The following is an 18,231-nucleotide window of genomic DNA, read 5'->3' as shown; positions in this document are numbered from 1 at the left end:
CCTCTACGAGTTTGATGGTGTCTGGCCTTACATTTAGGTCTTTAATCCATTTTGAGTTTATTTTTGTGTATGGTGTTAGGGAGTGTTCTAATTTCATTCTTTTACATGTAGCTGTCCAGTTTTCCCAGCACCACTTATTGAAGAGGCTGTTTTTTCTCCACTGTATATTCTTGCCTCCTTTATCAAAGATAAGGTGACCATATGTGCGTGGGTTTATCTCTGGGCTTTCTATCCTGTTCCATTGATCTATATTTCTGTTTTTGTGCCAGTACCATACTGTCTTGATTACTGTAGCTTTGTAGTATAGTTCATGACCATTTTTTTGTCTGTTTTTTAAAATTCCATATATATGTGTTAGCATATGGTATTTGTTTTTCTCTTTCTGACTTACTTCACTCTGTATGACAGACTCTAGGTCCATCCACCACACTACAAATAACTCAATTTCGTTTCCTTTTATGGCTGAGTAATATTCCATTGTATATATGTGCCACATCTTCTTTATCCATTCATCTGTTGATGGACACTTAGGTTGCTTCCATGTCCTGGCTATTGTAAATAGAGCTGAAATGAACATTGTGGTACATGACTCTTTTTGAATTATGGTTTTCTCAGGGTATATGCCCAGCAGTGGGATTGCTGAGTTGTATGGTCATGCTTTTGCACAGCAAAGGAAACCATAAACAAGATGAAAAGACAACCCTCAGAATGGATTGTACTTTTGATGTCATGTCTAAAACACTCCTCTCCAAGCCCTAGGTCCTGAAGATTTTCTCCTATGTTTTCTTCTAAAAGTGTTATAGTTTTGCATTTTACATTTAAATCTATGATCCATTTTGAGTTTATGTTTGTATAAAGCATGATATTTAGTAGGTTGAGATTCTTTTTGCCTATGGATATCCAATTGCTCTGGCATCATTTGTTAAAAAGATTATAAATTCCTTTTTTGTCAAAAATCAGTTGATCATACTTGTGTGGGGCTATGTCAAGGTTTTCTATTCTGTTGCATTGTTTTATTAGGTTGGCCAAAAATTTCGTTCTTTTATTCCCATAAGAGCTTATCCGAACGAACTTTTTGGCCAACCCAATATATATCTAGCCCTCTACCAATACCACACAGTCGTGATTACTATAGCTATATAATAAGTCTTGAAATCAGGTGGAGTGATTCTTCTCACTTTATTATTGCTTTTCAAAGAAGTTATTCTAATTCCTTTATCTTTCCATATAAATTTTAGAATAATCTTGTCCGTTTTTACAAAAAAAATCTTGCTAGGATTTTGAAAGGAATTGAGTTAAAACTATCAGTTTGGGGAAAATAGACATCTTTACTATGTTGAGTCTTCCAATCCATGAACAGAGTATGACTTTTGATTTATTTAGCTCTTCTTTGACTTCTTTCATCAGCATTTTGAAATTTTCAGCATACAGATCCAGTACATGTTTTGTTAAGTGTATACCTAAGTATTTCATTTTCTCTGTAATGATTGTAAATATTACTGTGCTTTCAACTTCAGTGTCTGCATGTTCATTGATAGTATATAGAAATGTGATTGATTTTTGTATGTTGATCTTGTCTACTGTGATGTTGCTAAACTTATTAGTTCTGTAAGGTTTTTGTAGATTCCTTGGGATTTTCTATATAGACAATCTTGTTATCTGCGAATACAGTTTTATTTCTTCCTTTCCAATCTGTATACATTTTAGGTATTTTTCATTGTCTTATTGCAGTGGCTAGAATTTCCAGTACTGTGAAATAACAGTGGTGAGAACAGGCATCTTTGTCTTGTTCCTGGTATTAGCAGGAAAGCATAGAATATTTCCTAATAAGTATGATGTTGGCTGTAGATACTTTTCATCAAATTGAAGTAGTTCCCTTCCATTCTCAACTTTCTGAGAGCTCATAATTATAAATTAGTGCTGTATTTCGTCAAATGCTTTTTCTGCACCAATTGATAGTATCATATGATTTTTCATCTTTAATTTATTGATATGGTATATTATATTGATTGAATTTCAAATATGGAAACAGCATTATATACATGGAATAACTCCCATTTAGGCATGGTGCACAATTCTTTATATTATTGGATTTGGCTTGATAATATTTTGTGGAGGAATTTTGCATCTATATTCATAAGGGATATTGGTGTATTGTTTTCATTTTTTTGTATTGTCTGGTTTTAATATCAGGGTAATGCTGGCCTCATAAAATCAGTTGGGAAGTGTTTTTTTAAAAATTTTTATTTGTTTATTTATTTATTTATGGCTGCATTGGGTCTTCGTTGCTGCACACGGGCTTTCTCTAGTTGCGGCGAGCAGGAGCTACTTTTCGTTGTGGTGCACAGGCTTCTTATTAGGTGGCATCTCTTGTTGCGGAGCACAGGCTCTAGGTGCGTGGGCTTCAGTAGTTGTGGCTCGTGGGCTCTAGAGCGCAGGCTCAGTAGTTGTGGTGCATGGGCTTAGTTGCTCTGTGGCATGTGGGACCTTCCCGGCCCAGGGCTCGAACCCTTGTCCCCTGCATTGGCAGGCAGATTCTTAACCACTGTGCCACCAGGGAAGCCCGGGAAGTGTTTTTTTGTCATAAGTTTTCTAGAATAGAATGTGTAAAATTGCTGTTAATTCTTCTTCGGATGTTTGGTAAAATTTTCCAATGAATCCATATAGGCTTTTTTTTTAGAGGAGATTTTAAATTACAAATTCTATTTCTTTAATGGTTATAGGATTATTCAGGTAATCTATTTCCTTTTGGTTGAGTTCTTGTGGGGTTTGAGGAGTTTGTCCAATTTTTCTAGTTATTGAAGTTATAAGTGGAAAGTTGTTCATAGTATTCTCTTATTATCTTTTTAATAGCTGCAGGATCTGTAATATAATCCTGTTTCATTTCAGATATTGGTGATTTGGATCTTCTCTCTGTATTCACTCTTACTAGAGGTTTATAAATATTATTGATTTTTTCAAAGAGCTAAATTTTGTTTTATTGATTTTCTCTATTGCTTTCCTATTTTCAATTTTATTGATTTCTGCCTTTTATTTCCTTCCTTCTTCTTGCTTTGAGTTTATTTTGCACTTCTTTTTCTAGTTTCTTGAGGTAGGAACTTAGATTATTGATTTGAAACCATTCCTAATTTATAAGATAAGCAATCAGTGCTATAAACTTCCCTCTCAGTACTGCTTTAGCTCTGTCCCATGTATTTTGATATGTTGTATTTTAATTTTCATTCAGTTGTCTATATTTTTAAAAATTTCCTTTGAGAGTTCCTCTTTGATCTATGCATTGTTAAGAAGTATATTGCTTAATTTCTACTTGTTTAGAGATTTTCCTGTTGTCTTTCTGATTTTGATTTCTACTTTGATTCCATTATACTGAGAAAACATATTATGTATGATTTCAATTATTTTAAATTTGTTGAAGTTGGTTTTAGGCTCGGGATATGGTCTATTTTGGTATACGTTGCATGGGTGCTTGAAAAGAATGTGTATTCTGCTGTTGTGAGGCAGAGTGCTTCTTTTTTTAAATTAAATACATTGTTTATTTAGTTATCTATTTTATACATATTAGTGTATATTTGTCAATCCCAGTCTCCCAATTCATCCCACCTCCCCCTCCCCCGCTTCCCTCCTTGGTGTCCATATGTTTGTTCTCTACATCTGTGTCTCTATTTCAGGCAGAGTGCTTCTTAAATTTGATTAGATCTCCCTGGTTGATAGTGTTTTTAGTTCTTCTATGTCCATACTGATTTTTCTGTCTAGTTTTTCTATCAATTTTTGAGACACAGTGTAGGAGTTTCCAACTATATTATCTATTTCCCTTTTATTTTCTCAGTTTTTGCTTCAACTGTTTTGTAACACTGTTTAGGATTGCTATATCTTCTTGGTAGTATAACCCTTTTATCACTATGTTTTGTCTTTTTCTCTTTTGGTAATTTTATTTGCTCTGACATCTACTGGCATACCTTTTCCCATCCTTTTACTTTCAACCTACCTATCATTATGTAATTGAGGTGAATTTCCTGCATACAACATATAGTTGTGTCATTTAAAAAATCCACTCTGGGGTTTTCAAGATGGTGGAGGAGTAGGAGGACATGGAGTTCATCTCTCTCCACAAATGCATCTACAGATGGAACAATTCTCACAGAACACCAGCTGAACACTAGCAGAAGACCTTGGACACCAGAAAGGACAATAAAGGACCTTGCATAACCAGGTAGGACAAAAGAAAGAAGGGAGAAAGAACAGGAGAGGAAGTGGGATGGGACGTGCGCCCCTGGGGGTGAACTGAAGCAGAGGAGAGGGTCCTGCATCTGGGGAAACCCCTCTCTGATGGGGAAATCGGTTGGGACAGAAAGGAAGCATCTGAGGCTGTCAGAGGAGGGTGAAACAGCTGGTCTGTGGCAGACAGGACAGAGTGAGAACTACAGAGATGGTCCGTGCCACGGTCCTGTGTGCCCCGGACTGGGACATGTGCCCGCCGGTGCACACGGGGGCTGGGAGCTGGAATGTGGGGATTGGAGAGCAAAACCCAACGGGAGGACTGCTGTTGGCTGTGAGGAGACAGCTTGAGGGGACAGGAGGGAGGAAATCCACAACTGGGAATGCCTGTGGAGGAAACCCGGACTGCCATGGAAGCAAGGCGCCACTGTTAAGTGATGTGCAGAGGGCGGAGCCACCATTGCAGCCTCTGTCTCCCCATGTGCTGGCCTCTGCCCGCCCCCCCAGCACTAGGAAAGGGCCCTGCCAGGGCTGGCCCTCATGCACCTGCCTCCAGGCACTAGAAAAGGCTCCCACTAGGGCTGATTCTCTCTCACCCATGGCTGCCGGCTTCCCTGTACACCTGTCGCCACTGGGGCTCCTGTGACTCAGGCAGCTGTGCCACATCCGTGGCCTGTTCTCACCGAGGCAGACCCGAGTGCTCTAGGGCAGCCTTGGGAGCAGACTCCTGTGGGTGGCCCACACCCAGAGGTGGGGCTAAAAACACAGCTGAGCCCCAGGGGAGGGACAACTAAGGAAGAGGAACAAAAATCTTTCTGTCACCCGCACAAGCCACAGATTAAATCCCCGTAATTGGCTTGGTAGACCCTGCGTCTGTGGAATATCTGAATGGACAATGAGTGTTCCCACAAATGAAACCAGTCTAACTCTGACAGCTGTGGACTCTGGGGGCAAGAACACGTGGGAGCTGGGCCAGATCAGAATCTGTGCTGTCCCCAAAGTGCCCACAGCAGGTCCAGAGACCAACCTAGAGGCATTGGAGGGCCTCCTGGGGAGGTGGAGGTGGGCTGTGGCTCACAGCAGGGACAAGGACACTGACAGCTGAGACCCCATGAAAATGTTATTATTACTATTATTTTCCTTATGTTTTGATTAGTTCTGTTGTTTGGTTTTTTAAATTATTATTATTATTTATTTTCGGGGGGTTTGGTTTGTTTTTTTTCTTTTTCTTTTTAATTTTTAAAATTCTTTTTAATATATTTTTTATATTTCTATTTTTACTTTGCTTCTTCATTGTTCTGTGTTTTTTCCTTTTTTAAATGGTTTTTGTCTGTTTGTTTACTTTTCTTTGCTTTATTCTTCAGTTTGCATTCTGCTTTGTTTTGGTTTGTGTTTTTGTTAGTTTTGTTTTTAATTGTTTGATTTCGTTTTTGGGTTCTTTTGTTTGTCTGGTTGTTCTCCTGTTTTCTTTGTTTTTGTTTTTGTGTGTGTGTGTGTGTGTGTTTGTTTTTGTTTGATTTTGCTTTTACCGTTAGTCTGGTTTTTTTTTTTTTTATTGCTGTTGTTGCTGTTTGTTTGCTTTGGTCTTTACTATTTGTCTTGGGTTTTGTTTCTCTTTTTATTTTTGTTTGTTTTCTTCCCCCACTTCTTTTCCCTTTATTGCCATGACATGCGGCTTGCAGGGGTTGGGCCTGAGCCTCCAGGGTGGACGCGATGAGTCCAGGATGCTGGACCACCAGAGAATTCCTGGCCTCGGGGAATATTAATCAGCGAGAGCTCTCCATCTCAAATCCAAGACCAGCTACACCCAGCTGCCTGCAGGCTCCAGTGCTGAATGCCTCATGCCAGACAACAAGCAAGACAGGAACACAAACCCACCCATCAACAGACAGGCTGCCTAAAGTTGTACTAAGCTCACAGACATCCCAAAACACACCACCTGAAACGGCCCTGCCCATCAGAGGGACAATATCCAGCTCCACCCACCAGAACACAGGCACCAGTCCCTCCCACCAGGAAGCCTACACAAGCCACTGGACCAACCTCACCCACCAGGGGCAGACACAACCAAGAGGAACTATGACCCTGCAGCCTGTGGAAAAGAGACCTCAAACACAGCAAGTTAGACAACATGAGAAGACGGAGAAATATGTTGCAGTTGAAGGAGCAAGGTAAAAACTCACAAGATAAAATAAATGGAGAGGAAATAGGCAGTCTACCTAAAAAAGAATTCAGAGTAATTATAGGAAAGATGATGCAAGATCTCGGAAATAGAATGGAGGCACTGATCGAGAAAATACAAGAAATGTTTAACAAGGACTTGGAAGAACTAAAGAACAAACAAACAGTGATGAACAACACAATAACTGAAATTAAAAATACACTAGAAGGAATCAATAGCAGAATAACTGAGGCAGAAGAATGGATAAGTGACCTGGAAGATAGAATGGTGGAATTCACTACTGTGGAGCAGAATAAAGAAAAAAGAATGAAAAGAAATGAAAATAGTCTCAGAGACCTCTGAGACAACATTAAATGCATCAACATACGAAGTATAGGGGTCCTAGAAGAAGAAAAGAAAGAGAAAGGGTCTGAGAATATATTTGAAGAAATTATAGTAGAAAATTTCCCTAACATGGGAAAGGAAATAGTCAAACAAGTCCAGGAAGCACAGAGAGTCCCATACTGGATAAACCCAAGGAGAAACACAGTGAGACACATATTAATCAAACAAACAACAATTAAATACAAAGAAAAAATATTAAAAGCAGCAAGGGAAAAGCAACAAATAACATACAAGGGAATCCCCATAACATTATCAGCTGATTTTTCAGCAGAAATTCTGCAGGCCAGAAGGGAGTGGCAAAATATATTTAAAATGATGAAAAGGAAAAACCTACAACCAAGATTACTCTACCAAGCAAGGATCTCATTCAGATTCAACAGAGAAATGAAAAGCTTTAGAGACAAGCAAAAGCTAAGAGAATTCAGCACCACCAAACCAGCTTTGCCACAAATGCTAAAGGAACTTCTCTAGGCAGGAAACACAAGAAAAGAAAAAGACCTACAAGAACAAACCCAAAACAATTAAGAAAATGGTAATAGGAACATACATATTGATAATAACCTTAAATGTAAGTAGATTAAATGCTCCAACAAAATGACTCAGACTGGCTGAATGGATACAAAAACAAGACCCATATATATACTGTCGACAAGAGACCCACTTCAGACCTAGGGACACATACAGACTGAAAGTGAGGGGATGGAAAAAGAGATTCCATGCAAATGGAAATCAAAAGAAAGCTGGAATAGCAATTCTCATATCAGACAAAATAGACTTTAAAATAAAGACAGTTACAAGAGACAAGGAAGGACACTACCTAATGATCAAGGGATCAATCCAAGAAGAAGAAATAACAATAGTAAATATTTATGCACCCAGTATAGGAGCACTTCAGTATTTAAGGCAAATGCCAACAGACATAAAAGGGGAAATTGACAGTAACACGATAACAATGGGGGACTTAAATACTCCACTTACACCAATGGATAGATCATCCAAAATGAAAATAAATAAGGAAACAAAAGTCTTAAATGACACATTAGATGAGATAGACTTAATTGATATCTATAGGACATTCCATCCCAAAGCAGAAGAATACACTTTCTTCTCAGGTGCACACAGAGCATTCTCCAGGATAGATCACATCCTGGGTCACAAATCAAGCCTCAGTAAATTTAAGAAAGTTGAAATTGTATTGAGCATCTTTTCCAACTACAACGCTATGCGATTAGAAATCATTTACAGGGAAAAAAAACCTGTAAAAACAAAAACACATGGAGGCTAAACAATATGCTACTAAATAACCAAGAGATCACTGAAAAAATCAAAGAGGAAATCGAAAAATACCTAGAAACAAATGACAACGAAAACAGGACAACCCGAAACCTATGGGATGCAGCAAAAACAGTTCTAAAAGGGAAGTTTATAGCAATACAATCTTACGTCAAGAAACAAGAAGAATCTCAAATAAACAGCTTAACCTTACACCTAAAGCAACTAGAGAAAGAAGAACAAACAAAACCCAAAGTTATTAGAAGGAAAGAAATCATAAAGATCAGAGCAGAAATAAATGAAATAGAGATGAAGAAAACAATTCAAAAGATCAATGACACTAAAAGTTGGTTCTCTGAGAAGATAAATAAAATTGATAAAACTTTAGCCAGACTCATCAAGAAAAAAAGGGAGAGGATTTAAATCAATAAAATTAGAAACGATAAAGAAGTTTCAACTGACACCACAGAAATACGAAGGATCATAAGAGACTCTTACAGGCAACTATACGCCAATAAAATGGACAACCTGGGAGAAATGGAGAAATTCTTAGAAAAGTACAACCTTCCAATACTGAACCAGGAAGAAATAAAAAGTATGAACAGACCAATCACAAGTACTGAAGTTGAAACTGTGATTAAAACTCTTCCAGCAAACAAAAGTCCAGGACCAGATGGCTTCACCAGCAAATTTTATCAAACGTTTAGAGAAGAGCTAACACCTACCCTTCTCAAGCTCTTCCAAAAAATTGCAGAGAGAGAAACACTCCCAAACTCATTCTACAAGGCCACCATCACCCTGATACCAAAACCAGACAAAGATATTGCAAAAAAAGAAAATTACAGGCCAATTTCACTGATGAACGTAGACGCAAAAATCCTCAACATAACACTACCGAACAGAATCCAACAACACATTAAAAGGATCATACACCATGATCAAGTGGGATTTACCCCAGGGATGCAAGAAATTTTCAATATTTGCAAATCAATCAGTGTGATACACCACATCAACAAACTGAAGAACAAAATCCATATGATCATCTCAATAGATGCAGAAAAAGCTTCTGACAAAATTCAACACCCATTCATGATAAAAAAAAAAAAACCTCTCCAGAAAGTGGGCATAGAGGGAACCTACCTCTACATAATAAAGGCCATATATGACAAACCCACAGCAAACATCATTCTCAATGGTGAAAATCTGAAAGCATTTCCTCTAAGATCTGGAACAAGACAAGGGTGCCCACTCTCGCCACTCTTATTCAACATAGTTTTGGAAGTCCTAGCCATGGCAATCAGAGAAGGAAAAGAAATAAAAGGAATCCAAATTGGAAAAGAAGAAGTAAAACTGTCACTGTTTGCAGATGGCATGACACTCTACATAGAAAATGCTAAAGATGCCACCAGAAAACTGCTAGAGCTTATCAATGAATTTAGTAGAGTTGCAGGATACAAAATTAATGCACAGAAATCTCTTGCATTCCTATACACTAACAATAAAAGACCAGAAAGAGAAATTAAAGAAACAATCCCATTCACCATTGCAACAAAAAGAATAAAATACCTAGGAATAAATCTGCCTAAGGAGAAAAAGTCCTGTATGCAGAAAACTATAAGACACTGTTGAAGGAAATCAAAGATGACACAAACAGATGGAGAGATATACCATTTTCCTGGATTGGAAAAATCAATATTTTGAAAATGACTATATTACTCAAAGCAAGCTACAGAGTCAATGCAATCCCTATCAAATTACCAGTAACATTTTTCACAGCTCTAGAACAAAAAATTATACAATTTGTATAGAAACTCAAAAGACCATGAATAGCCAAAGTGATCTTGAGAAAGAAAAATGGAGCTGGAGGAATCAGGCTCCCTGACTTCAGACTATACTACAAAGCTACAGTCATCAAACCAGTATGGTACTGGTACAAAAACAGAAATATAGATCAATGGAACAGGATAGAAAGCCCAGAGATAAACCCACTCACCTCTGGTCACCTAATCTATGACACAGGAGGCAAGAATATGCAATGGACAAAAGACAGCCTATTTAATAAGTGGTGCTGGGAAAAGTGGACAACTACATGTAAAAGAATGAAATTAGAACACTCCCTAACACCATACACAAAAATAAACTCAAAATGGATTAAAGACCTAAATGTAAGTCCAGACACAATAAAACTCTTAGAGGAAAACATAGGCAGAACACTCTTTGACATAAATCGCAGCAAGATCTTTTTTGACCTACCTCCTAGAGTAATGATAATAAAAACAAAAGTAAACAAATGGTGCCTAATTAAACTTAAAAGCTTTTGCACAGCAAACGAAACCGTAAACAAGATGAAAAGACAACCCTCAGAATGGGAGAAAATATTTGTAAACAAAGCAACTGACAAAGGATTAATCTCCAAAATATACAAGCAGCTCATGCAGCTCAATTGCAAATAAAAACAAACAACCCAATCCAAAAATGGGCCAAAGGCCTAAATAGACATTTTTCCAAAGAGATATACAGATGGCCAAGAGGCTCATGAAAAGATGTTCAACATCACTAATTATTAGAGAAATGCAAATCAAAACTACAATGAGGTCTCACCTCACACCAATCAGAATGGCCACCATCAAAAAATCTACAAACAATAAATGCTAGAGAGTGTATGGAGAAAAGGGAGCCTTCTTGCGTTGTTGGTGGGAATGTAAATTCATACAACCACTATGGAGAACAGTATGGAGGTTCCTTAAAAAACTAAAATTAGAACTGCCATATGACCTGGCAATCTCACTACTGGGCATATACCCAACAAAAACCTTAATTCAAAAAGATACATTCACCCCAATGTTCATTGCAGCACTATTTACAATAGCCAGGACATGGAAGCAACCTAAATGTCCAACAAGAGAGCGATGGATAAAGAAGTTATGGTACATATATACAATGGAATATTACTCAGCCATAAAATGGAAAAAAATTGAGTCATTTGTAGAGACGTGCATCGACCTATAAAGTGTCATACAGAGTGAAGTAAGTCAGAAAGAGAAAAACAAATATCATATATTAATGCATATATATGGAATCTAAAAAAATGGTATAGTTGATCTTATTTGCAGAACAGAAGTAGAGACACTTATGTAGAAAACCAACGTATGTATTCCAAGGGAGAAGCAGGGGTGGGATGAATTGGGAGATGGGGATTGACATATATACACTATTGATACTATGTATAAAATAGATAACTAATGAGAACTTACTGTATAACACAGGGAACTCTACTCAGTGCTCTACGGTGACCTAAATGGGAAGGAAGTCCAAAAAAGTGGGGGTATATGTATACGTATAGCTGATGCATGTTGCTGTACAGTAGAAATTAACACAACATTGCAAAGCAACTATACTCCAATAAAAATAAATTTTAAAAGGAATGTAGGATTAAGTAGATGACCCAAAAAGTTTAAGTATTTAGGGTTAATTATTAGGTTTATTAAATAACCATATTTCTTTCAAAAAAAAGTCCACTCTGCAAATCTCTATAGTTGATGTATTTACACCATTTATACTTAATGTAATTATTGATATATTATGGCCTAGTTCTGACATTTATTGTTTGCTTTCTGTTTGTCCCCTCTGTCTTTCATTTATGAATTTTATTCCTGCCTTCCTGTGGGTTAGAATTCTATTTGATTTTCGAGGGTATCTATTTGCACAGCTTCTTTAGTGGTTGATCTAAGTATTACATTATATGTACATAACTTATCACAGTCTATCGGAGTTGGTATTTTACCAGTTTTAATGAAGTGTAGAAACCTTACCTCCTTTTTTGTCTTTTCACCATCCCCCATTTATAGTATTGTCCTAGTTTCTCTACATACATTGAGAGCTACATCAGATATTGTTATAGTTTTTGCTTCAATTGTTAAACATAATTTAGAAAGCTCAAGATGATAAGAAAAACCTGTTGTATTTTTGCTCTTTTCATTGTACTTTCTTCCTTCCTGACATTTCAAGATTTCTTCTTTTGTCGCTTCTTTTCTGTTGGAAGAGCTTCCTTTAGCAATTCTTTTAGGGTAATTCTGCTGGCAACAAATTTTCTTAGTTTTCTGTCACCTGAGAATGTCTTGATTTCCTCTTGATTTCCTCTTAATTCCTCAAGGATTTTTTTGCTGGATATACAATTCTGGGTTGATAGTTCTTTTCTTTTAGTACTTGAAAAACTTACGACTTTTTCTAGCTCCCGTCCATGGTTTCTGATGAGAAATCTACTGTCGTTCTAATTGTTTTTTCTCCTATAATTAAGGTGTCATTTTTCTCTCACTGCTTTCAAGATCTTTGTTTGTTTGTGTTTAGTTTTCACATTTGACATGATGTGTTTTTGCATAGATTTCTTTGAGTTCCTCCTGTTTGGGTTTTGCTCAGTTTTTTGAACATACAAGAATATGTCTTTTACCCAGTTTGGGGAGTTTTCTGCCATTAAATAATGACTTTGAATACTTTTTCAGCCCAACTTACTTTCTCCTCTCTTTCTGGGACTCTGATGACATGAATATTAGATCTTTGTTGTAGTTTCAGCAGGCCTCCTCTAACAGTGTGCCAGTGAGAGAAAGTGTGCACTACTTCATTACTGTCTAGTCGAGGTAGAAGTCCGGGTTTCCCACTGGTCCTTCATTGACACCCAGGTGTTGAGGGGCTCCTCATTACTGCTTTGCAAGGGTTGGAGTTCAGGCACCCACTAGGCTTCCTCTGATACCCACAGGGATACAAGGGACTGGGATGCCTCATTGCTATTTCCTGCATGGCTGGGATGAAACTCTGGGCTCCATATTTGGCTTTCTGTGACACCACCATGGTGATGGCGGGGAAAGGTGCTTTGTTATAGCATGATGAAGTTGGAATCTAGGCTCTCCACTTTGCCTTTGCTGGTTGGGGTGGGGGTGGGGCCACAATTTGTCCATGGTGTTTGACTGGAGTAGAACTGTAATGTGTAAAAGTTTTCTGTCTTTCTAGACTGTCCCTTTCCTGATTCTTTGGCTAGAGAGAAAAAAAATTCCCTTGGGCTTTTTATGTCAGTGCCCATTGCCATTTCTGGGTTTCTGGCTTCTCCATCACCAAGTCTGGGATATGTAAGGCAAAAAGTAAACCTACAGCACTCACCTCAAGTGAATCACTCCTCAGGTTCTGCCTCAGGTCTTCACTCCTACCTGGTCTGCCTTCTTCTCTCCAACTTTCAGAGTCATCTTAGGTTTGTTTTATATATAATATTCAGCATTAAACTGTTCTTCATTTCAGTCCCAGAAATGTTAGCGGTCTTTTTTTTTTTTTTTTTTTTTTTTTTTTTTTTTTTTTTTTAGAAATAGGTAATCCTAGGAACTGCTTTTCTTTAAGTGGATTTTTTTTAAAATTTATTTTTGACTGTGTTGGGTCCTCGTTTCTGTGCGAGGGCCCTCTCCAGCTGTGGCAAGCGGGGGCCACTCTTCATCATGGTGCGTGGGCCCCTCACCACCACAGCCTCTCCTGTTGCGGAGCACAGGCTCCAGATGCGCAGGCTCAGCAATCGTGGCTCACGGGCCCAGTCGCTCCGCGGTACGCGGGATCTTCCCAGACCAGGGCTCGAACCCGTGTGCCCTGCATTGGCAGGCAGACTCCCAACCACTGCACCACCAGGGAAGCCCCTAGCGGTCTTTGAGGTACCTCTGTGAATCCCCCAAAGAGTCACAGAGTACAGTATGAAAATTACTGGATCTGAAACTCTCCACCATTTCACCTCTGACCTCCTTTGGGTTTTTGATTTCCTCCTGGTAGAGAACAGCCCTTAACTGTGTTGACCAAGGATTGTGAAGAAAGTACTTAGTTAACCAGAAAAACGGAATTAAGGTAAGTTTCTTTGTAGCCCCTGTGCTCTATCATTATAATGTTTAAAGTGCTCCTGAAGTTCACTAGTTACAACTATGTACACAGCTACTGAACTGGAACTAGCTTTGCCTAGATCTTGACTTTTCTTGAAACTTGCCTCTTCCTGCTTTCCGGGCCCAGCCATTGTGGTTGACAGGTGAGTCCTAACCTTGGAGGGACCTGGCTTGGATGCTTGAAGCTATTTACCCTGAAGGAAAGGCTTAGGCTAGGATTTATTGGGATCTGGGAATTTAGAGCCCACCAAAAAATGTGGTACTGAAGGGTGGGGGCTGCTAGATGACAACAAGCTCCCCTGCAGATACAGGGAATCTCTCAGCTGGGGGCAGGGGAGATGAGGAGGAGGGTAATGGCCACAGTTGCTGAGAGGCATATACAGGACAAGTCCACCTCAGTGAGGTGTGTGGTCAGGGGTTTAGGCATGTTCTCCACTTTTTCTTTCCCCGGGTGCTATCTTGGGAGCTCTCCTACCCTTAATTGCATGATATTTGCTACTCTCCCCTCCCCACCGAATCCCCTCTCTGTAGCTTGGCAAAGTGCTAGAAGTCTAGACGAGAGGGAGCCTCTGAGCTAGCTGTGTTGACCACTTAGACACACGAATCCTTTCCCAAGAAAGCAAGGCCTCCCAGGAACTGTTCCTCACCTCCTCTCCCCTCATAACTAGACCAGACAAAGGGTCCTTTGGGGGGTCTATGGGCAGTTAGCAAGGCCCTGGAAATTAGCTCTCAGTGATGATAGTTTTATTGAATAATAAGAGAAGGACTGAGGGAGTAAGGCACAGGGGAGCACAGTTTGGAGTTTTATACACATTTTGAGGCAGAGAGGAACCCAGAAGACAGTGTTGTACACCCCCAGGGAAAGGCGGATCAGAGACTCCTAATTCCTCTTCCACATTCCCCTCCCTGTCCCATTCCCTCCAAGAGAGAGGCTGGGGTGGGTGGGTAGGGGGTGCACAAGGACTCTGGCTCAGCTTTTGCTCCTTTCCATGCCTCCATCTTGGTGCTGTGGTGCCACTCACTACCCAGAGCCTTCCTTGGCTGGGCCTGGGGAACCGCAGGTATTATCTCCAGGAGGAGCAAGCAGGCTTTCTGAGAAGTCAAGGGAAAAGAGAGATTCGCTTACTTCCCTACTTTCTGTGAGGTGGGGTGGAAACAGCCTTGGAGAAGGAGTTTGAAAACTGGCATTCAGTTCCCCTCTGGGGCTTACTTTCCCTATCTGTAAAACAGGCACAGGAGCAGCTGCCTTCCAGGGTTGGGGAGAGGGTCAAGCATGATGAGAGCTATGTGAGCACCTATGAACTGTAAATTGAGCGCCCCCCTCCCCCACAGATGAAGGCGCCCTGTTATTATTGAAGGGGACCTCTGTGTCCAAATATGCTGGGGGAAGGCCCTTGTGTTCTTGGAGCTGAAGGATGACAGGAGTGTGTCTGTGCACGTGTGTGGGGGAGGGGAGGCAAATGAGGAGGCAAGGTAGCTGGAAGGTCTTGGACTGACAGGAGGAAACTCTGGCCTTTGCAGGCTTTAAGGCAGAAGGATCTGCAAGGCTGGGATCCTCAGAAGACTCCACCTTGTGGGAGGAAGGATGTAGGTGGATGTGTGTGGGAGGGCAGTGGAGGTGGTTACCCTGGCCCCCTCCTACACCACCACTTAGGCAAGTGGCTGAAAGAAGCAGGTTGATGGAGAGTAGGGTGGAAGAGTGTTCGGTGGGGAGCAAATTGAGGAGGGCAGGTCTTAGAGTTAATCTGGTCCATTCCTGGGGCTCTGTCCAGGTTTGGAGGAGGGTTCTCAAGCCTAGGAAATCCCACTAGTTCACCTCTGTGAACCTAGGGCAGCTGGTGGGGGCTCACCTTCACCTTGGGTAGGATCTGGGGACCTCATAGTGCTAGAGCAGGCCTGAGCTGAGAGCTCCCACCAGCAAGCATGGTTGCCCCCGGGAGTTCTGGGACAGATTTTATGGGGACAGCCAGCCCGGAGTTGGAGGATGGAGAGGAGGGTGAGGAGGATGGCTGCTCAGGACCAGAGCGGAGCGTTTCCTGGAGGCGGTTCTCGCTCCTAACCCCCTCATCCTGGCAGGCCTCCTGCCTGAAATCACTTAGGTCCTTGCTAGTTGCAGGTCGGCCCCGCCCTCGGGACCTCGGGGACAGATCTGGTAGGGGGCCGCCGGTAGGAGGGGGTTGTTGGACTGCGCAGCCCGAATCACCTCTAGGGCTCTGGACCCAACGCTCGATGGGGGCGGCGATGCCGCAATCCCTGGTGGCGGTGGCCCGGGCAGGGTAGTGGGGGTGGGGGATCGAGGAGGAGCTGAGCTCAGGACACGCGCAGCTGCTGTCTATCCATCTGGCTCCCCAGACAGTTGGCAGGGCCCGAAGCTGGGCCCTCCCGCCTTCCTTCCCACCCCCTTCCCCTGGGAGGGAAAGTTTGCTTGTCTTGGGTGGGCCTGATTCCCGTTCGAGTAGCAGGGGCAGATGAGTCTCAGTTGGCGCGTCTCCAGGGTTCTTCCCCCTCCCAGGCGGGGAAATGGATGGAGAGCCACGGAGGGGCAGGAACCGCCCACCACTCTGCTTAAAGTGACCGGAAGCCAGCGGCAGGACCAGGAGAGCAGCCAGGGCCACTGGGGCCCCCCAGACCCATCTCCATCCCCAGGCATTCCCCAAGTGTGGGGTGGGCATGGGGATAGAGTGGGAAACGGTACCGGTTAGCACCCACATCCCCGGATCCCAGGGCCCAGTAGTTGCGAGGGCTGTGTAGGGTGGGTGTGTGGTGGGAAAGGAGGGTAGCTGTAGCCCCGCCCCTTTCTAGTTCCCCATCCCTGGGGGCGGGTAGAGCAGGGTGAAGGAGGAGGCCCTGGGCCGGGGGCGCTGTACCGGTGCTGTTACTCCCCATGTTGGCTGGCCCAGCAGGAGGGCCCATGGGTTACCTTCCCTCCCCCTAACTGGACACGGGTTGACACTTGTTAGCCGTGAGCAATGGGCTAATTTTATCTCGCTCCAGCTCAGCAGGAAACCAACGCTGAAGAGCGCGTAGTTCTTCCGGGAGGCTGTGGCCGGGGGAGGCCAGTCTCAGGGCGATGGGGAGGGGGGAAATGCTGAGGCCTCCATCCCGGAAGGGGCGTGGTGGCCCCTGTCCTGCCCCAAAGGCTCTGAGGTCCTAAGCTCCGGGCCGCTGGGGTCCAGAAGAAGAAAAGGTATCTTGGAAAGAAGACAGTTCCGATTCCTTCTTGTGTTTCTTCTCTTTGTTTTCTCCACCTCTGTTCCTTTCATTTCTGAAATCCCTGGGTTCTAGCAAAGTGCCTGACACAAAGCAGGTCCCTAGAAGATATTGCTGAAATGACTTGAAAACCAGGCATGGAACTTTGTTTCTGGTGACCACTAGAGAGAGCTGAAAGGCAGGATTTGAAAGGCCTTCTAAAGTAAAGCCTCCTCAACCCCTGCAGGAATTGCATATCTAATCCCTTTCCTTGTGCCTCTGGAGTCTCCTCTACATTTCAGCTTATTCGAATTCAGAACTTGCTTCAAAGGCTCTGGTTCTAACCAGCACCCACCCTATCTAAGCACCAGCTGTCAGATACCAGGGATTTACTGGGGGCACCTGTAATTCCTGTCAGCTGGCCTGCTCTGCTGCTGTGAAGTGGCAGGGAACTGCTAGCTGCCTCTTCAGACATGAAAAGGCCCTGGGGGAGAGCATATGCTCATAAAAATTATGGGATTCCACAGCTTTGAAATCTAATGATCCTGAGGGATCAAACACAGACTAGGGCCTTGGGGCTACTGGGGGAGTGACTGAGGGGGCAGCAGACCTTGGGTGGGAGAGCCTGGGGCCAGGCAGCAGGACAGAGTAATTAGTCTCAGTGGAAAGAGATGAGGAGGCTGGCAGCTTGGGATGTCTGCACTGAGTCAGGGGAGAAACAACAATAGCCAAGAGCTGGGTGGTAAACCACCCTCTTGCAAAGGAAACCAGTCCCCTCCACCCCTCTCCTGTTCAGTGTATGGCCATAGGGAGATGGACTTTATTTGTACCTTTTGGGTTGCTGAGGGTGGAAGGGCAGTAGGTGGGACTAGCTCTCCATGGCCAAGGCCACAGGAAGGTCTGGAGTGCTTGGGAAGAGAGAACCCCAGAAGTATGTGTTGGTTGGGAGTGAGAGTAATTGTGAAAAGATGGGCTATGCTAAGTCAGACATGGCTCAGATTTCTTTTTGCTTGGAGCTGGTTCTGCCAACACCCTTTTGGAAATGGGTTCACTATACAGTTGTTGAATGAAGTGGGCAAGTCATTT

This window comes from Balaenoptera acutorostrata, chromosome X (genome assembly GCF_949987535.1).
Source record: "Balaenoptera acutorostrata chromosome X, mBalAcu1.1, whole genome shotgun sequence".
Classification (NCBI taxonomy): domain Eukaryota; kingdom Metazoa; phylum Chordata; class Mammalia; order Artiodactyla; family Balaenopteridae; genus Balaenoptera; species Balaenoptera acutorostrata.
Note: the sequence above shows the minus strand (reverse complement) of the source record.